A 22,714-nucleotide genomic window follows, 5' to 3' on the forward strand; every position below is an offset into this window, starting at 1 on the left:
CTTTGTCATCCAATCAACAGTAATATGCTACTTTAGTTGAACTACATGAAAAAAATTGTCCTCTCACAAATATGTATTTATAAAAGGGGGAGTAACTTAACAGCATTTCCTGAAAAATGTAAATATTATTTTTTGATGTTACATCCAAACAAAACAGAAAAAATAAAATATGCCACCAAACGCTTGGCAAGTGGTAGTTTTTTAAAGGTTATTTCCAAAACAGATTCTGAAATCATATTAATGAAATTTTAAAGTTCTTTTTATTAAAATTTATTCATGTTTCCAGCACTTTGAATGGATGTTTTTTATTCATGCACAGTTTTAAAATGCAATGACATAGACATGTAGAAAATATTACTTCACTGAGTTATGTATATCATCTAAATTTTATCACATTTTATTATACAGTGTTAAAATTTCACTGTTTTTACCACCATTCTTACCAGAAAAGTCTTGAAGAATTGGAAAGTTATCAAACTTATGATAGTAATATATTTACCAATATTCTAATTTTCTTGTTTCTTGAGACTCAGATTTTGTCACTGGCAACAAATACAGTCATTTTTCTTGAAGCAACAAGCTTTCATTGCTTTCATAAAAGTATCTGAATACCTAATAATGTGTCACTTCTTTCAAGTAAAAATGTTCCATCAAAAATGGCTAGTTCAGACAACGCGACCAGCTGGTGCATGGTGAAGACCTCCGTGGCCTGGAGCCCCCACATCGACCACTGTAGCCATGCGGGCACCTGCAGTCCCCGCTCCCTGCCTCCTGGCTGTGCTGCTACCTGGTTCCACACTACAGAGACACAGGGGGTCATAAAGGCCATTGCTGTGAGCTCCACGATAGAGCAGAAGTGAGCAACAGAAAGAGGGCCTCCCTCAGTCTCCTCAATGAAAACTGAAGCCCAGTGGAAAAGTAAAGAGAATATCTGCAAAAAGGCACACCAGACCACCCTACTTGGTAATTTGGAGGGATCATCAACTCCCATTGGAACCTGGAATATCTTCAGGCAAAGGGCAGCTAGAACCTGTGGTAGAAATTTGCAGAGTTCAACCCTGCAGGAGGACAGGGAGCTCAACTTGGGTCTTGCAGCCAGAAATCCACCTGAATTTCACAGGTCTGCTACTGGCTTGCTGAGACTCATTGACCTATGTCTGCACACTGCTGCCCACATTGTCTATTGTGACAGCAGAGACACACCCTGAAGGAGGCCCTTCATTTTTATTTTTTGTTATTTGCAAAAAATTTTTTCTTATTTTTAATTTTTAATTTTTTTCTATTCTTTTCAGATTTTTATTTTTCTCTTATTTTTTTCTTTGTTTTCTCTCCTCTCTCTCTCTCTCTCTCTCTCTCTCTCTCTCTCTCTCTCTCTCTCTCTCTCTGTTCTCTGCCCGTCCCACATTGTTCTTCGTCTCCCTTTTTGTTCCTGTTCTGGACCTAATTTGGATTTCTTCTTTATTTTTCTTTTCTTCTCTTTTTCCTTCTCTTGATTACCATCAGTTTTACAGGAAAGTAAATATAGTATCTAGCCTCCCTATTCCTGTTAGGTTGTTCTGTTCATATCTTTGTTCTTTCATTCTGCCTTTTCCTCTTGACTTCAACAGTTTCTTAGAGTTTTCATGATCTTCTTGTGACTTCTGGCTTCACTGCTAACTTTTCCTGATCCTCTACCTATCTATCCCTCCCTCCCCAACTCCTTCTAACTCCCCATCCCAAAGGGCAAAATTGTATATTGAAGAGTTTATGCACTGTAAACATATGTTGGGCTGGTCCTTGATTTTGATATAATTCACACAGTTAAAGGTGATACATTAATAACTACCACAAATTGTCATTTCCTAACCTGTGCTTGATGCTATGGTGTTGCTGATTGTATCATTTGGGCTAAGATGTTGTGATTGCCTTCCTGGTATAATGAAAATGAGATAGTCTCAGAGTCATTAGGGACTCAAAACCTGAAGACCAGCTATATCTGGAAGACACCTCTGAAAAGCAATCATTCCACAAGGGTTCTAAACACAAACAACAAAGATACTTACAATAAGCAATTTCAAAGTATCAACCCAGGAATTAAACTAAGGACAGTACCAAAAACAAAAATGAGAAGACATTTAAGCAAGGCAAAAACTCAGACTTCCACCCCACCAAAGGCAAATTATTGGGGAAACGAGGTGGAAAACTATGATAATCAAACACCTGGGCATCCTGAACTGATAGCACAGGAAGCAACAAAACAGATGAATGAAGCTCTAGAAGAATTCAAAATGGAAATAATTTCCCAGATAACTACAAAGATGGTGAGCAGAGAGAAAGACATGATTAGAAGATCTAGAACAGAAACAGATAAAAAAATAGATGAGCTCAGAACACTGCTGGAAGCCATAAATGCCCATCACCCAACACAAGAAAGAAATGGAATCCATGAAAGAGATTCAAACAGATATCCAGAAGATTTAAGCTCCATTGAAAGTATTCACAGTAGATTAAGGGAATGTGAAGATAGAGTATCAGATATAGAAGACAGGATTGTGGTTAGTGACCATGAAAACAGAGATTTCCTAAAAATAGTAAGGGACCATGAGAAATCAATCCAGCAGCTGCTAGATGATGCAAAGAAGAATAACATAAGACTGATAGAAGTCCATGAAAAAATAGGAGGAAGTACAATTGAAATTTAAAAAACTGTTCAAAGAAGTAATAGTGGAAAACTTCCCAGACAGAGGTAGAGAATTGGACATACAGATAAGTGAGGCATATAGAAGTCCAACTAGCCACAATCAAAAAAAAATCTACACCTAGACATATAATAGTCAAGATCCCAGAAATCCAACAGAAGAACAAAATCCTACAAGCAGTTAGAGAAAAGAAACAAATCACCTACAAAGGAAAGCCCATCAGAATCACAGCAGACTTCTCAACACAAACCCTCAAGTCAAGGACAGCCTGGAGTGAAGTATTTCAAGCCCTAAAAGAAAATAACTTCCAACCTAGACTGTTGTATCTTGCAAAATTATCTTTCAAAGTCAATGGGGAAATTAGATACTTCCATGACAAAGAACACCTGGGAAATTTCATGAACACTAAACCAGCACTCCAGACAATTCTAAACAATATCCTAGAAAAAGACAATGAAGGTCACAACTCCATGAGATCCAACAGAGGGAAGCCACCAGGCAAGGCTAGAAACTGAAGGGAAAGGGGGAAAAATAAAAAATAAAAGAACCAACAACAGTAAAACATCATGACAAGGATAAGTCAATATCTATCAATTATAACCATCAATGTTAATGGCCTCAATTCACCAATCAAAAGAAATAGACTGGCAGAATGGATTAAGAAGCAAAATCCAACAATATGCTGTATACAAGAAAAACACCTAACCCCCCAAAAATTCATAGACTGAAAGTAAAAGGATGGAACATGTCACAGGAACCTGGAAAAAAGCAAGGGTAGGAATCTTATTTGCAGACAAAGTAGATTTCAAACAAAAACTAGTTAAGAGAGACAAAGAATGCCTTTGTAAAGAGAACAATCCTTGTACGCTTGTAAAGGGGACAATCCAAGAGGAAGAGATGACCATCATAAATATATATGCACTAAATACTAATACCCCAAAGTATACAAAACAAATATTAATGGACATGAAAAATGAAATAAGCACTAACACAATTGTAGTGGGGGACCTCAATATCCCACTGTCACAAATAGACAGATCATTTAGACAAAAAATTAACAATGAAATTCTAGAACTGAACCAAGCTATTGAACAAATGGACTTAATAGATGTTTACAGAGTGTTCCACCCCACAAAATCAGAATACACATTCTTTTTGGCTGCACACAGGTCATTCTCCAAAATAGACCACATGCTAGCTTATAGGACATGTTTATGTAAATGTGAAAAAATTGAAGTTAACCCCTGTATCAGGCCATAGTGCAATAAAATTGGAGATCAATAACATAAGAAACCTCAAAACCCCCACAAACACATGGAAACTGAATAACACCCTCCCGAACAACCAATAGGTCACAGAGGAAATTAAAGAAGAAATTAGGCACTTTCTACAAGTAAATGAAAATGCCAGTACAACATACAGGAATCTATGGGACACAATGAAAGCAGAGAGAACTCAAATAAATAACATAATGCAAAACCTTAAGCTCCTAGAAAAAGAAGAGCATAGCAAACCCAAAGCTCATAAAAGAGAGGAAATTATACAGATCAGAGCAGAAATCAATGCAATAAATATTAAGAGAATGATACAAAAAATTAATGAATCAAAGAGTTGGTTTTTCAAAAGAATAAATAAAATTGATAAACCTTTAGCAAACCTTGTCAAAGAAAGGAAATAAAAGTCTCAAATTCATGCAATTAAGAATGAAAACAGTGAAGTCACAACAGATCCAATAGAAATCCAGAGGATCATCATCACCTACTTCAAGGACCTGTACTCTAATAAAATGGAAAACACAGAAGAAATGGACAGATTCCTAGAAACATCTGAATTACCAAAGTTAAATGAGGAAGATAAAGAAATTCTAAACACTGCAATTACAATGAATGAAATTGAAAACATAATTAAAACTTTACCTACAAGGAAAAGCCCAGGTCCTGATGGCTTCACTGCTGAATTGTACAAGACATTTAAAGAAGAACTATGGCCATTATTCTTTAAACTCATCAAAGAAATTGAAAGGGAAGCAATACTTCCAAATTAATTTCTGGAAGCAAATGTTACTTTCATTCCAAAACAAGGCAAAGGCCCAACCCCAAAAGAGAACTACTGGCCAATCTCCCTAATGTACATAGAGGCAACAATCCTCTACAAGATACTGGCAACCAGAATACAGAGGGTCATCAAGAAGAACATACACCCTTACCAAGTCAGATTTATCCCAAGGGTGCATGTTCATGATAAAAACCCTACAGAAAATTGGCATGAAAGGTCTTTATCTCAACCTGATTAAGGCTATCTATGAAAAACCAACAGCCAACATCGTACTACATGGTCAAACACTGAGAACTTTCATGCTAAAATCAGGAGCAAGACAAGGATGTCCACTATCACCACTCCTGTTCAATGTAGTTTTGGAAACATTAGCCACAGCAATTAGACAAGAGAAAGAAACAAAAGGAGAAAAGATAGGAAAGGAAAAAGTTAAACTGACATTATTTGCTGATGATATGATACTTTACATAGAAGACCCAAAAAACTTCACCAAGAGATTTCTAGACTTAATTGACAGATTCAGTAGGGTAGCTAGATACAAGGTCAACACTCAAAAAACAATAGCCTTCTTATGCACAAATAACAAACTCACTGAGAGAGAAATTAGAGAAACAATTCCTTTTACAATAGCATCCCCCAAAATGAAATATCTAGGAATCAATCTAACAAAGGAAGCAAAAGTCCTGTATAAAGAAAACTGCAGCATTCTAAAAAAAGACATTGAAACAGATATAAGGAAATGGAAAGACACCCCTTGTTCCTGGGTAGGAAGAGCCAATATAGTGAAAATGGCCATACTTCCAACACTGCTATATACATTTAATGCAATGCTGATTGAAATTCCAACAATATATTTCACAGAGCTAGAGAAAACAATCCAAAATTAATTTGGAACCAGAAGAGACCTAGAATAGCGAAAGCAATTCTAGACAACAGAGACATGGCAGAGGGTATCACAATCCCCAACCTGAAACTGTATTACAAAGCTACTGTGATAAAAACTGCATGGTACTGGCACAGAAACAGACGTGAGGATCAGTGGACTAGATTAGAAGATGCAGAAACAACTCCAGACATACTCAGCCACCTCATCTTTGACAAAGGAGTCAACCACCCTCGCTGGAGGAAAGATAGCCTATTTAATAAATGGTGTTGGAAAAACTGGATTTTAACCTGCCAAAGATTAAAACTAGACCCATAGCTATCACCATGAACTAAACTAAGATAGAAGTGGATTAAAGATCTAAATATGAAAACAGAAACACTAAACTTGCTGGAAGATAAGATAGGTAAGACTCTTGAAGACATTGGCATAGGAAAACACTTAATGAACAAAACCTCAGTAGCATGAGAACTAGCAGAAAGAATCAACAACTGAGATCTCATCTTATTAAAAAGTTTGTGTACTGCAAGAGAAACACCAACAGAGCTAATAGACAACTTCCAATGTGGGAAAAAATTTTTAGCAGCTGTACCTCAGACAAAGGACTACTAACTAGAATATATAAAGAACTGAAAAAACTCAGATTCCCCCAAATTTAAAGACTCAATTCAAAAATGGCCATCTGAAATGAATAGATGTTTCTGAGACAAAGAAGTAAAAGCAGCAAATAAATATATGAAAAAATGTTCAACATCACTCATCATTCGAGAGATGTAGATGAAAACAACATTGAGATTCCACCTCATCCCAGAAAGAATGGCTATCAAGAAATCAACCAATAACAAATGCTGGTGGGGGTGTGGGTTTAAAGGAATGCTTCTCCATTGTTGGTGGGAGTGTAGACTGATGCAACCACTGTGGAAATCAGTGTGGAGATATCTCAAAGAAGTAGGACTAGAGGTCCCATTTGACCCAGCTATTCCCCTGCTGGGTATCTTCCCCAAAGATTTAAAAGAATCATACCACAGAGATATATGTGCATCCATGTTTATAGTGGCACAGTTCATAATAGCTAAAGCTTGGAAACAGCCCAAATACCAATCAACTGGTAACTGGATAAAGAAGATGTGGGTTTTTTTTTAATAAAATGGAGTACTACTCAGCCATAAACAATGAGAGACTAGAGACATTTATAACTAAATGGATGCATATTGAGGCCATACTCAAGTGAAATAAATAGGACAGACATGTGTAAACCAAATAGTTTCTCTGGTGTAAGAATCTGAAAGTGTAAATAAGGATTAAAACCATTAAAATGAATAGTTGATAATTTGAAGTAGGAAGAAAAGGTCCAGAGGGGTAGGGGAAGTGGAGGAGAAGGGGAAAGGAAAGAAGAGAAAGGAAAATTTATGAGAAAAGAAAAAATGGAAGCAAAGTCTTTGCAAATGGGGGGCGGGGAGGGCACACAGGTAATGGGGAAAAAAAAAGAAAGATACATCATGTTCAGGTACAAGCACCCAAGCATAAATGTAAACATATTATGTATCTATAATGTACCAATAAAGGAATTTAAGCAAAAAAAAATGGCTAGTCCAGTTTGTAATTCACACAATCACAGTGCTTTCTGAAGACATTATAAACAGCGTTCATCAAAAATGATTTATGTATACTTACCATTTTGTCACAAGAATATAAATCACATGTCTTGAAATACCAAGACTCTAAAAAATTCATAACATGATTCTCAATGCTTCATGAAAGACAATATTCAGTAAAATCAGCCTTTTTGTTTTGCTTTTGGTTTATCGCAAGTGCATAGCAGTAAAAGCTATGATCACTTCTTTGGTGCCACTGTCTTGATGGTGCTGAAGCATGAGCAGTTTCACCTATTGTATAACATCAACACAAGAGTGTCTTGGGGAAATTTCAGGGGTCTGTAGGCAACACATTAAGATCACTACTAAAGTAAAATTTTTATTACACATCTGCTCATTTACCCATTGGAAGTTTCCTGGGTGTAAGTTAATTATATTCTATGCATATTAAGCTTTAGCTGCATTTGTTATATAATAATTTTGTTTACACTAAAAATTGGCAGTGTCCTTATATTTTATGCACAGACTTCTTCCTTTTTTTTTTGCTGTACCGGGGATTGAATTCAGGACCTTGCACTTGCCAGGCAGGTGCGGGGCCACTGAACCATAGCCCTGGCCCTATTCACAGACTTTTAAATATTTTATATACTTTTCTCCATTTGAGTCTGCATGACCTTTCACTTTCTTTTGTTATTTTCTTCCTCCTTTTATTTCTTTTGCAGTGCTGGGATTGAATCCAAGGCCTTTAGGCATGGTAGACAAACACTTCACCACTGAGCCATAACTCCAGCCCCGACCTCTTACTTTCTTCCTTAGTGAATTTTTATTGAGATAACTAAATTCACATGTTGTTGAAAAAAATAATACAGGGCAGTCTCAGGAATCTTTTACTGAGTTTTGTCTACTGGTAACATTTTGAAAAATAACAAAAATTTTTTGTTTTAAGAAAAGTATTACAGCCATGATATTGATACTGTTTATTCAGGTTTTCCCAGTTTTAGTTGTGCTTACTTGTGTATTTGAAGTGTGCATTTATTTAGTTGGATATAATTTTGTTGCATGAGTTGGTTCTTGTGTTGAGATAAGATTAAGAACAGCCAAGTCACCACAAAAAGTCCAAGTGTTTCTTTTATTCACTTCTGTCCTACTACTTTCTTTCGTCCCTCTCCCTTCACACCATTAATCTGCTCTCCATTTCTAAAATCTTGTCATTTCAAAAATGTTAGATGCATTGAATCACACAGCATGAAACCTTTTGGAATTGACTCTTTTCATTTGACGCATTTACTTTGAGGTCCTCCCAGAAGTTTCCTTTTGCTTGCTGAGTATTATTCCATAACCATGTATTACAGATTAATCCATCTCACACTGAAGAATATCTGAGCTGATTCTGGGTTTGTCTTACTGCAAGTAAAATGGCAATTAACTATGTATGTGGTGTTTTGTTTGAGCACATTTTTTAAATGGTAATTACACAAGAATGAATTTTCTGGGTCATATGGTAGTTACATGTTTGGTTTTTGGTGTATGTATGTTAATACATAATGTGAAGTTTATCACTTTGGCAGTTTTAATGTCTATAATACAATATCATTGAGTATATTTACAATATTGTGGAATCATCACCACTGTGTATCACAAATTGAAGTTCTGTACCTATTAAACAATAATTCTCCATTCTTCCTTTCCTCCAAACCCTGGTAACTACTCTTTTATTTCTATAAATTTGACTGTTTTATAGACTGTGTATAAGAGAAAGCATATAGTATTTGTCCTTTTTTGTCCAGTTCTTTCATTCATCTTTCATGATGTTTTCAAGGTTTATTTATACAGTGTATATCAGAGTTTCATTCTTTCTAAAGCTGAATATTATTCTATTATAGGTATATACCATATTTTATTTATTCACCCACTGTAGTACATCCACCTTTTGGTTACTGTGGAATAATGCTACTCTGAATGTGGGTGGCCAAGTATTTGAGTCCCTGCTTTTAATTCTTCTGGGTATATACCTAGAAGTGGGATTTCTGTATTATATGGTAATAACATTTAATTTTTTTGAAATACTTCCTTATTGTTTTTCATTTTACATTCCCACCAGCAATGCACAAGGGGTCCAGTTTTTCACATCCTCCCTAACACCTGTTGTTTTCTGGAATATTTATTTGTACTAGAAACCTAATGGATATGATATATGTTTAATTTTGTTGGAAACTGTCAAACTGTTTTCCCAAGTGACTATATCACTTTACGTTCTCAGGAGCAATGTATGAATGGTCTAGTTTCTTAGCATCCTCTTAGTATTCAATATAATCTTTATTTTTTCACCATTGTGATAGTTCTGTAAAAATATCTCCTGATGGTTTTATTTTGCATTCTCTGATAGCTAATAATGTTGAACATCTTTTCAACAGCATATTTGCTATCTGTACATCCTCTTTAAGGAAATATACATTCATTTATACCAATTTTTCAATTTTCCCTTTCATCCATTATGCTTTGATCTCAATTTTAAGAACTTTTTCTCACTCTAGATGTGAACATGTTTTCATATGTATTTTTATAAATGTTTAATCATTTTCCACTTACATTTAAGCCTCGCTTTTGACTTGATTTTTGAATCAAGTGTGGAGATTTGGGTTGAGTTTCAATTTTTTTGCTGGCAGACTTCCAATTGCTTCATTAATATTAGTGGCAAAAGCTCTCCTCTGCCCCTGAATTGTTTTTCTACCTCTGTCAAAACAGCATTTTTATGTATTTATTTCTAGATTCTTTATTCTGTTCCATAATGTGGGTGTGTCTCATCTAATAAATTGAACACCTGACTAGAATAAAAATCCAACCTCACTGAGTGACAGAATTATCCAGCAGACTGCCTTTGGATTTATTGTGAAAATTGGCAATTCATGCTTCTCCAGTAGTCTGTCTTTGGACTTGAAATACAATTACTTCCTGAATCTTCAACCTATTAGCTGTGCTATCAGATTTTGGACTCACTAAGCCTCCATACTCTGGCAAGCCAATTCCTTAAAATAAACTTCTCTCTTTGTGTATATATATATCCCATTCATTCTGTTTCTCTACAGAGTCCTAACTAATGCAGAGGGTCCCTCTTTTATTTAGGGTTTAATTTCTATCATCAGCATTTTGCAATTTTCAGAACTTGAAATGTTTAAGTATTTCATTTTCTTTTGAGACATTTTAAATGGAATCGTATTTTTAGTTTCTACATATTCATTTTTAGTATAAAGAAATGTGACTGATTGTTGTGTTTGTGTATGTGTGTTAACTAGGATCCTATAATAAATTCACTTTTAGTTATAGCCTTTTTGTAGACTCCTTAGAATTTTCTACAGAGATGCTAATATCACCTGCAAATAGGAACAGTTTATTCTTTCCCTTTCTAAAGTGTAGGCTTTTCATTTATATTTCTAAACTTATTGCAGTGGCTTAGAACTTCTAGTACTATGTTGAATTTGGTTAGTGAAAGTAGACATAGTTTTATTGATTCTAAACTTAGAAAATTCTCCCATCAGAGATTTGATAAGAATGATTTCTATTTTCTTCTCCTTTTTATTTTCCTCTTCTCTTTTCTGTTTTTCTTGGTGGTACTAGAGATCAAACCCAGGGCCCTGTGCATGCTAGGCAAGCACTTTTCCACTGAGTCAAACCTCCAGTTTCCCCTTTTGTTTTTCACTTGATTACTTATATGACCTTTAGCAACTATTTAAAATCTTCCTGCTTCAATATACTCCTCTATAAAATGGGGCTATTAATATTTGTCACTGAAGTTCATGGGAAGAAATAAACAGGACAACATAAGTAATTTAAAAAATACTTATTTCAGCAATTGGGCTTTGAAGGGTTTTATAAACAACAGCTTTTATTTTATCTAGCCTAGTTCAGTGCCAGGTGAAAGAACACAAGTTAAGCAAATGAGGTCAAAATAAAAGCTTAACTATTGGTAAAACTCTGCTAGTAAAAGGAGAAAGATTTATACAATCTGACAAGAAACGAGAGTATTGACAAAACTCTATTAGAAGAGTGATAGTAAAGTGAATCTTCTAGTTCTCTCTGCTAGACTTACTTTGGAATATACTGCACTCTATCTCCACTTCTGGAAGAAATATGAGTTTACAGAGTACTGTGAGTTGTGGCCTTGCATTGGCTTGTGGAAAAAAGGGGAAACAAAGACAAACTTTTAATAAGTTACCATCACTCACTCGAAGAACATGTATCAGCGGCTGTTGTCAACTAGCTAACTCTCTCAAATGTATGAAAGCTAAAATTTCTCTAGTAATGATCATTATTACTTTGTTATAATTAATAGGAGCAACAAACTATTTAAAGTTAGAATTTATATTAGTGTATTTTATCAAGTGATGCTATGAATTGATTTTCTTCCAAATAGTCATCTATACCAACTTCTCTTCCAAACAGAGACTGTACAATTTTCATTTAAAAAAAAACAATGAAAAAAAAAGGGAAGACAGTCTGTTTTAGGGCTTAGTAATCAATTTTATGGTTCTATTGCCTATTGAGATGTGAATAGTATACTCTGTGCATTTTAGCTTGTAAAACTAGTTCCTCCCACCAACTCACATTACCAATTCAGTTATTTAAGACACATTGTTTTTTATCATTTCCTGGTTATTACTTCATATATATGTTTCTATAAAGAATACATAATTCTGTCAGTTAAAAAATCATTTTCTCTCTTCTATCCCATAGTTTAGATTCCTTGACTCAACAAATGAGAATTGAATGACTCTCAAAGGAAAAACTGATTTTGCCAGAAGGAAACTACAGGTCAAATTATCTATTCTATTCTTATACCTTTAATATATGTGAATATGCTTTTTCATTTAAAGTATGAGCTCACTCATTCCTCAGGTGTGCTTTAAAGAACTCTGAATTTTCTTACTTGCTGCTATATTGGTCAGCCTGACATACAGAAAATCAAAGGTACACTGATAATTTAATACAGTTGCAGTTTACAATTACTACATTTGGCACTGTGTTAGACATTATAATGCAAACATTTGCTGCAACTGTGTTGAATTAATGTTACTAAAGAGAAAACTAAAATTCAAAAAGATTAATTTCCTTTTAACTTACTGATTTCTGGCAACTATTCCAATAGAGTGATAATAGGATAAAATGTTTGTTGTCTACCTCTGTTGTGGCTGAGGCTATAACTCAGTGGCACAGCACTTGCCTCACATTTATGAGGCCCTGGGTTCAAGCTCCAGAATGGAGAGGAGGGAGACGGAGAGGGATCATGAGAGAGACAGAACTGGAACATCCTCAGTGAACCTCACTTTTGTACATATCCCTCTTCCTTTTTGAATATGGATAGACTTTTTGACTACAATGAAATATCATTCTTATGTTTATCGGTATCCTATTTTTTTTAATTTTATTTTTGTGGTACCGGGGATTGAACACTCGTCCTTGTGCTTGCTCAGCAGGCAGCAAAACCACTGAGCTAAATCCCCGGCCCAAATCTTGTGTTTATGTTTCATTATATAGCAAAAGAGAAATTATTCCATATGTGTATAAACTAATCAGTGAACCCTTTAAAAAAAGAAAGTTTTCTCTGAAACCAATGTGACTGAGAAACTCCTGGGTACTGTAGCACTGGTGGAGGGACAGAATTTCATGGATTTTATGTCCAGGTATACCCTTAGATTTTTACAATGAAGAGCCAAAAAAAATACCCTTACAGCAGGCAGAAAGGAAAGAAAACCGTTTTGAAATATTGAAAGAGCATACCCCATATGAAAGCTCACTATTCAGGGGAAAATACAAGAATTTTATTCCACCTAGGGTGTTAAGTCTTTTAGTCAACTCTATCCACTTTAACCCCCTCTAGCTTCCCTGTCTCATCTAAAAAAGGAAAAATATTTCATAACTCAGAGCACTAGCCTACTAAAAGACTAAGATTTAATCATGAGATTATGAAACTTTTACTCTTCCTAATACCTTATGAGTCCCACATCAACAGAGTTCCAACACAGTAGCAGTGTGTTATAGCTGGAAGAGTTGTAAGGCTCAGACTATTTAAGAAGGAATTTCTAAGGAAGCTCAAAAATAATAGGGACACAAAAACCAAGACACTTCAGGAATTTCAAGCCTCTGGGACCTATAGCTACAAAAAACATCAAAAATTGCCCAACTTTTAGCTAATTTAACATGAAACTACACAATCATATCCTGTAGCTCAGTTCTTCTAATTTTATCTATTATGTTAGGCTTTCAGCGTGGCATGGTATAAGGCAAAGTAAAATGCAAAAGAAAACAAAATCTGAAAAAGAAAAGCAACCATCAAAACCAGACTCAGATATGACACATGTTGGAATTATCAGACAGGTAGTATAAAATAACTAATTATTACTATGTTACAGACTCTAATAGAAATCAGACAACATAAAGAACAGATAATGTTTAGGTAAAGCAATCAGAGACAAAACCTATGAAGAATCAAATAAAGTGCTAGAAATAAAAACTAATGTTTCTGATTAGCTCATTAATAGATTGGACATAGCCAAAAAAAGATCAGAGAGTTTCACAATATGTCAGTTGAAATTTCTCGAACTAACATTACACAATATATACCTGTATTGACACATTACAAGGGTGTGTCATAAATATATATAGTTTTATGTACCTGTTAAAAACTTTGAAAAACTAGGTCCCACATAGATTGAGCATAATGTAGTTGTTGTCAGTTTTTTGAAAAAAAATCCTTGCATCTACTTTCTCTACACCACTAGTTGGAAAAATGGAATAACCTGAAAGAAAAGCAAACCAAATTTCATAATTTGAATACTCATAAAAACCTGAAAATTTTAGTAATTGTATTAACATTATATTTACAACTAAAATAGTTGTAAATAAATACAATTAAAATAGTTGTATTTTTTTAAAATTGGCTAATAAATGTGTATGTGTTCTTTCTAAGAAGGAGGAGGAGGAAGAATAGGAGGGAAGAAGGAAGGAAGGGAGGGAGGGAGGGAAGGAGAGAGGGAAGGAGGGAGGAAGGGAAGAAAATCCTTAAACTGAAATGAAGAGAGAATAGAATGGGTGGGAGGAAAAACAGAACACAAAACCCAAAATATCTTAAGAGCTATGTAGACAATATAAAAAGTATAAACATGTATATAACTGAAGTATATCTTATTTACTTCAACAATGGACACAATACCTGACAACCCCAATTTAAAGGAGAAGAAGTTTATTTTGACTCATAATTTTTGGAGGATTCAGTCCATAGTTGGTCAGCTCTAAGGCAGGATGTATATGGTGGAAAAGAGTGTGGCCTAGGAGTGCCTCTTTGTCATAGTGCCTAGGATCTAGAGAGGAAAGTGTACACTTGGGGAGGGAGCTATACCGTTCCAGCTCATGCCCTTGGTGACTTGCCTTTTCTTCCCAGATCCCACCTCCTAGCAGCACATTCAGGTCTCATTTCTTCAATGGATTAACCCACTGATGAGTAAAGCATCCCCATGAGCCAATCACCTTAAAAAAGGCCAAATTCTGAATACATTGAGTTTTGGGGAGACATTCTAGATCTAAACCATACCATGGTCCCCAAAAGGTTCATATTCATATCACTACACAAAACAAATTAAGTCCATCTCAAAGTTTTAACCATTCCAGCATTGCTGAAAAGTTCAAGTCCAGAGCATCCTTTGAAATTCAAACCAAACTCTTAGTTGTGATTCTCTATAAAAATCAAAAAGAAAGTTCAATACTGCCAACATACCATGACACAGGGCAAATATTCTCAAATCAAAAGAGAGGAATTGGTGTATACAAAGGAATGAAACTAAAGCAAGACCAAAACCCAGCAAGGCAAAATCTAAGTCCTGTACTTCCATGTCCAGCACCTGGGGCAAGTTGTGGTGAGATGTGAACTCCAAAGGGCTTGAATAATTCCCCTCTGTGGCATTAACAGTTGCCGAACTCATGGGCTCTCTTTTGGTGTGTCTTTACTAATAGCCCATGTTCCTGGGTTATCCAGCTTCCTGGAGTCTCCACTTTTGGCTTCGCCCTTATAATTTCATGCACTGTTCTCTCAGGGACACACTGCATAGCCTCCCAGGCTTTCTTTTGAAATATGAATGGGGCCTCCCTTAGCCCACAACTCTTACATTCTGCATGCCTGAAAAACAGTACCACATGGATGAAAGTAACTTCTACCACCAGCTTGAGCAGTAGTTGGGCCCCCTTGGATTATAGCTGCAGAAGCCTCTGAGTGCCTGAATGCTGAGTACTGTCAACTGAATCCCAGGAAGTTAACTCTGTAGGCAGTCTTTCTTTGGAAAGGTGCCCTGGGGCTCTGTTCTCAAACCAAAGTCTTAAAAGGAGTTACCTTTACTATTTATTTTACACCTTTAAGTCTGTGAAGGATGGAGTCTCACTGATTCTGATATGACTTCAAGACATCTTTCCGATTGTCTTGATGCAATGTTCTTGACTTCTTTTTAAGGTCCGTCCTTTCAACAAAGGTTAAGGTATCCAAGGTACCAACATTTCAGGTACTTTTTTTTTTGGTCAAGTTTCACATCATTTGGCACCATTTTTTTGCTCTTGATTCTCCCTATAAGCCTGCCCAAAAGCTCCCCAAAACACCCATGGCACACCCCGAATGTAGGACTGCCTTGAAATTTTCTTCTTAGATTAAGTAAGGATTAATTAATTATGTGGGACTCAAGGTATGAGCAAGATTAAGTCTTAATCAATCTTAGTGTCCCACAGAGTCTTAGGGTATCGACAAAATGTAGACAAATTCCTGTCAGACCATAATACACTTGCTGTCTAGTCCAACTGTCAGTGACATCCTTGTTTCAGTTGAAGCCTCCTGAGCCTGGCCTTTACCAATTTCATTTCTTTCAGCATTTTGGTCTTCTGAGCTCTGACCAGAGTCTCCCATCAAGCTTGGCTTCCAACATTCCCCATCTGGCATCTCTAGACCTTTCCAAACTCCTTGAATGAATCAGTTCAAAAGGCTTCTGAACCATATAGTCATGTACAGTCATAGCAGATACCCCGCCCTGGTACCAAAATCTGTCTTAGTTACTTTCCCATCACTGCATAGAATACCTAAAACATACCATTTGAAGAAGAGAGGTTTGTTTTGGTTTATAGTTTTTAGAGGATTCAGGCAATAGTTGGCTGGTTATTATATTGTAATGTAAAGCTTATTTTTTATTGTGCTGTTGTGTATCAAAAAAGATATCTCACTTCATATAGCAGTCTCAAGATTAAATTAAATGACAATTTATATTGCAATATAGTTTATTTTTATAGTGACTATGTTGTATATCAAAAAAGATATTTGATTTCATACAGCAATCACAAAGATTAAATGAGAAGACAGTTGTTTTTTTTGTGAGAAGACAGTTTTATATATTTGTATGTTTCATGTTTTTAGGTGACCCTATAAAGACAAATACAAGAAAGAAAGATAACATAAACCAGAACATGTAAAGAAACAAGAAAGCAGAGACCTAAGTTAGAGCCAGAAATGAGGTTAATATTTTCCAAATGCATTCCTTAGTGTTCTAAATGCAGGTCTTTGCAAGCTAGTAAACTCAATTTTGGCTTTAATTTTTGTGGTCATAAAGAATAAGAACAAGAAAGGGAACTGTAGTCAATTCCATCAATTATTTAAAAGATTGATCCTCACCATCACATATGTAGCAACAAGATTAGAAAGTTTTTCTCCGGAGTCCTCATTGGGAAGAGATTCTAAAATTCAGTACACAGTTTCTCCATAACAAATCAACACTTAGTTTTATGATTGGCTATAGGTGATTAACTAATGTCCTCCCTTTTCTACTTGTCCTATAATACTGCTCATACTCAGATCCCAAACGAAAGAATAGTCATACAAACCTCCAGAAAAACTAGGAAGAGAGTCAAAAGACACACATTAAACTCAACACATATCCCACCTTTGGCAACTATCAAGTCTAAATAAACTCTCTCAGAAATTAGTTCTTCAGACAATGACCATTATTCTGCATAAATATAACTTTTGCTTTCTGAACTTAGCAAAATATATACTCATAGAAATAAAACTTCCCATAATTATATTCATTATGTTACATATAACAAAAAACTTCTTATTTAGCAAGTATTCAAACACATAAGATTTATTAATTTGCAGAAAAGAAGATCTTTTTGTCTTTTTATATGTATTTTTCTTTAACCTAGTTAAGGAAGTCTAGGTTATTAATAATAATAATGGAATAATGCTAGAAACCACTTTCCATATGGGAGAAAATACTTGCTGCCTACAAAATACACTGACTTTCTAAGAAGTATGTTGGTAGAATATGCATGAAACAAAAATCATTGCTTGATTATCAGCTGATGTAAATTCCAAGTCACTATTTTCATGTCAACCCTAGTGTTCTGGCTTCCAAGATAAGCTAGGAGGAGACAGCACAAGGCTAGTGATTACTGATTTCTCTGATTTCACTTCAGTTTTCTCTTGGTTGTCCAAGAGCCAAACTATCGACATAGTGTATATGTCTAAAGGAGCAGATACCCTGGGCTTAGAAGAGATTTCTATAGGAGTAGTCTTTTCTCTAGTTCTGTTTCATTGAAACCCTATCCTCAAGTTTTGTCCTTGTATGTGTTTGTCTAAATGAGTGTTTCTGAAAATTCTATTTTTCATCAACCTGCTTTTAAAGAACTTCCTCTGAATGGTGTGGGAGGTTGGAAGGAAAGGACTTACATGCTTCCACTTGGAACCCAGAGTGTCTCACACAATGTGGCCAAAAGAACCTGGTCTGCAGCATCAGCTAGTTCATGGCCCTTATAAGGGTGAGTAATGATAATGTTTAGATCACTTATGAGCTGCTTAATTGCATGGGTTTATCTTAAGGGAAGAACAATCAGGACTGAACTGTTCTTCCTCTCTTCAGTGCCTTTAGAAATCTCCACTTTCAAGAACCCTCCCTATAATCATTTCTGACACATCCCATAGTTTTTGGTTATGCCTCTTTACAGTACTAATGATTTATTTTTAGGCTTTGAAACTTTCTACTCCTTCCCCAAGTAAAACTTCAATTATATATACTTAAAATTAATATATTAACATTTTAGGGTTTCTTTTGCTTGGGAGCTTCAGTGGACAGAAGGAAATGGCCCCTTCTTCCTTTTGCTTTGCTGCTTGCTACTTCTAGGTGTGGCTTCCTTCTCTAGTGTGTTGCAACCAGAAGGCAGGAGTAGGGGAAAAGGGTAAAGCTTTCTCGGTGCATATGTTTGGTATAGTTTGTGGCAGTAAAACCATTCTCTAAGGGAGGCAGAGCACAGATGCCCCTTTTGAGCATATTTGTGAGTTTCCTTGAGCATACTGTATAGTTTTCTTTTTATATACAGTGACCTTAAATTTGGGGTTTAGGGACTTCTAAAAGAGGTTTTTCACCAACAGGGCACTTGAAGGTAGTAGAGGAAGTGGGACAATTCTTTGCTGGGTGGGACTGTCTTGTGGATTACAGGATGTCAAGTATGCCCACCTCCACCCTCCACTAAGTGTTAGGGTAGTACCCTCACCACCTCATCTATGTGACAACCAAAATTACCCCTGCAAATTTCCAGAGACTCTTCATCGGAGAGTGATGATGGCCTCATTGACACCACTGCTCCAAGCAGCTATTTTTTGAACATGAGGACATTTATCCTCAACCCTGAACTTTAGGTGAATTTAGAAGATAGTAGTCTTCCAAGAAAATCACTGCTAAGACTAAGACTGCTATGTGGTATTAATAGAAATTCTTATAAAAGAGTGTCTAGGGTTAAAAATTTGCAAATAAGGAACCTCAGAAAAGTTACATTTTTTATATGAGGTCATTTGGGTATTAACATCAAATTTGAATTACATTCTTCTCACTTCACTACATAATAACTAAATCAGACTTAGGTGAGAAAGTAGGCAAAGAGAAAAATGAAAGCCAGAATATAAAATAGAGCCAAAGATAAAGTTTATACTCAAAATGTACCTGTCAAAAAGTTCAGCAGACTGCCTAATGATGGACCATAATTTTTGCCCTGAAATAAAATGAGAGAAATTTTTCCAGTGATGTAATTCACAAAATGTAAAAGATAAACTAAAAAGAACAACTATCTGAACTTTAGCTAACATTTTTCTGAACCTTGGTGCCACTTAGCATATGTTACCTTGAACTGTCATCTGTATATGGTTTTTTCCCCACCTCTGTAGGCTTCTCAGGAGATCATGTCTTATTGTTTAGTATTTTCTAGTGGATATGTAATATAAGACCTGCAATGTCCTCTTTAAAGTAAAGATAGAGGGTCAAGGCTTTTTGTATTTTTACTTTCATGTCCCGTACGTGCATGCATCCACTTGCACACCAGCATGCTGGCAAACACATGTGGTCTGAGCATGGCCCTTAATCATCCCACACCAACCACAAGCCCATCTAGTGCCTTGAGAAACAATTTAGAAAGGGGAACTGAGCATAGACAATTTTAGCTGGTTGTAGGTTGCTTCATTCTTCTCAGCCCTTTTCCAGCATACCAGAAACAGCAGGAAAGCTTCCCTTCCCTCGTCTCCTTAGGCCAAAATGGAAAAGCATTTTCACAGTTGTTTATCTCTTGATGCTTCATCAGATCTTGTTTTTACTCTTCCCACTTTGCTCTAAATTGTACCTATTGTACCTTTATTAAATTGGGTTCAGCTACACTCCACGAGTATACTATTTGCTTCCTGAAGGTCTCCAATTAGGAAACTGAGCAACTCACTGAAAATCAATGAAAGCCAGTTTGCAAGAACTAATTTGATGAGTTATCCAGACTGTTTTCCTCAAAATTTTATTGATGCTTCCCTGCTCCCTGTCCCTCTCCCAGTCCCCCAGCTACTCCCTTCCCCACCTGCATCTGTCCCTGCCTCTCCCTGTCCTCCTATACCTTCAACACTGTCTTACATTTATTTATAGTGTTGTCAAATGGTTTGCCTTTAAAGAAATTGGCTTTCAGTGAACTGATCATTCATTGGGAAAATTGCTTTTTCTGAAAATTGATTAAAAATCTATCCTGAACTCAGTTTGCTACATATTTTAGGTAGTAGTTTTTGTAGAACACTATGTTGCTGTCTATGGTGGGCTTAACTCCTTAGCCTCTATGAGGCCTGTGTTCACCTCTCAGTCCTCAGCATCACTCACTGGTGTTCTGACCTATCTCTTGTTCTACTCCCAATATTCTCCCACATTGTTGCTAAATCAGTCCTTCTAAAATTTAGGTTTGACTGTATCTTTTGTTTGCTTCACTAATTTCTTTTTTTTTCAGTGTTGATTCTTTATTGAGAGTACATTTACTTGAGGTCTTTCAAAAACAGCCTTTTAATTTCTTGCCTAACATGCTATTAGGCCCTAGGTACTATCCCCAGCACTGCAAAAAAAAAAAAATGAAACACTAAACTTAAATTTCATATAGCAAATGTTAAGTCATATAAGGAAGCACATTTGAACCTAGTTGATTTAAGTCTCATAATCTTTTTTTACTTGCAGACTTCTAAGTAAAAAATGTAATAGTAAAAAAAAAGTCTTCTATTATACTGAGAAATACATGTACGCTGTACTCCATTTTTCAGTGATGTGACCTAGAGCCTAGCTTCTGTCATTCTTAAATTCTGTTACTAAATAATTAGTTAGAAAATTTTCTTCTCCAGGGACTCAAAGCTTTACATTTACTCAGTGCCTGAGAAAATACTAATTACCAATAAATAAGTTACCTAAAGAATGATTATATTACTAACCTCCTTTTTGCAAAGCCTAATTACTTAGCAAGGCCTCAAAGTCTGATAATTTAAATTCCCCATTGACTGCAGCAAAACTAACCAAGATTGCATTAATTTTCAAAAGTATTCTTAGGAAGTCAACTATTACAAGTTTAGGTACAGCCTTTGAGAACACCCCAAATTTAATGTTCATATTTGTCTTACAGTTTCTTTAAGCCCATTATTATTCAGGCTTATATAATTATAAGCATTTTCAGCTTTTTGTTTGATACCTAGATGGTAAAAATACTCATGTAATTCTTCAGTCCTTGAAATTAATATAATTAAAAGCTAACTACAAAATAGCTGAGTTTCTTAAAAATCACATTTAAGAAACTAGTTTTGTGACTACTGGTAGGATCTTTACTGGTCAGGCAAGGTAACAAACATGACGTGGCTCACAAAATTGGTTAAAAGATGTTTTAATTAGGTAATGTAAAAGCATGAACATTTTATGTTCAGATTCATATTTGTAATAAACATGTAAAAATGCTCTACATAAAAGTTGGATTTAGTTATTTATGCCTATGTCAAACTTGTACTAGGAGTGGAGAATGGTAATTTAAATTGTAGTTTAGAAACCATGAAAATCCCAAAACGTTTGGTTCAAAGTTAACTGTACTTAATTTAAACCAGTGTTTAACAAGTTTTATCAATCTTTGGTATTTTAAAATTATTTATATGAGTACTACCAATTTATTAATAAATACTATTTTCAGCATACAGGTACAGATTATACTTTAGCTAGTAATATACTGTAGGTAAGATAGGGTGCTCTGAAGTGCTAACGTTTTTTCCCGTTTTTCTTTTCTGACATTTCCTGTTGGCGAAGGGTATCTTGTGCTGCTTGCTGCATTTTTCTCCAGTTTTTCAAGTCAGAGATTTTAAGGGTAAAAGTTTGGGTTTACACAGCACCATTGTGGTTACATCTTCCACAGACAATTGCCCTTGTTTTGGAAGAACCTCCGCGAACACTGACTTCACATCTACCATGCTGTCGATACAGTCAGTTTTCCTGAAAGTTCTGCTCTCTTTTTTTTCGAAGCTTTAGGCATCCAATCTGGTATTATCAAGATGACTCAAAGTTCTTGACTCAAGCCGCGGAGGTGGGGGAATCTCTTTTTCTTTTATAGTTGGCGTGGAAAGATTCCTCAAGCTCTGGAATTCTCCAGAGGTCAGGGACTGGAGTACTGTACTTAGTCTGGGCTTGCGAGGTGCTCTCAGAGCTCCATTTTGCAGGAGTTAGGGGATCCGCCCTGAGGGCTGCTCCAGCCCCGTCAGGGTGCTCCTGGCCCCGAAGGCTCCAGCCAGGCCAGCTGCTTCACTAATTTCTTAATATCTTGGGATAAAGGTTAAAATCTCACAATATGTCTACAAACTCTTCTATGATCCACAGGCTTACGATATCACAGTCTACTCTCATGACCCACTTACATCCCACAGTACTATTCATTGACCAGTTTTGTAGTCTATAGCAAGCCTTTTGGGTGCTGGATGACCTTGCTTGTGCTGCTTCTCCTGATTAGAATATTCTTTATAGCCCATCCATCCGATATGTATGTCTTCCTTATTTTGATCAAGGACCATTGCATTAGTGACATTTCAGTCATGAAATTTTGGTGAATTACAAGTGTGCACATGAGTTGGAGCAGGGATGTTGCAGGATGTGAATCAGTTTTTCCTCCACTCA

General features: G+C 35.8%; 1 pseudogene; it reads right to left on the bottom strand.

Annotated features, from left to right (window-relative positions):
- Positions 1-21,808: 21,808 nt before the first annotated feature.
- On the bottom strand, positions 21,809-22,017 carry LOC101718479 (BBSome-interacting protein 1 pseudogene; annotated as a pseudogene).
- Positions 22,018-22,714: the final 697 nt, after the last annotated feature.

This window comes from Heterocephalus glaber, unplaced genomic scaffold, assembly GCF_053883595.1.
Source record: "Heterocephalus glaber isolate CG9 unplaced genomic scaffold, H.glaber_assembly_v1.0 deba00001586, whole genome shotgun sequence".
Taxonomy (NCBI): domain Eukaryota; kingdom Metazoa; phylum Chordata; class Mammalia; order Rodentia; family Bathyergidae; genus Heterocephalus; species Heterocephalus glaber.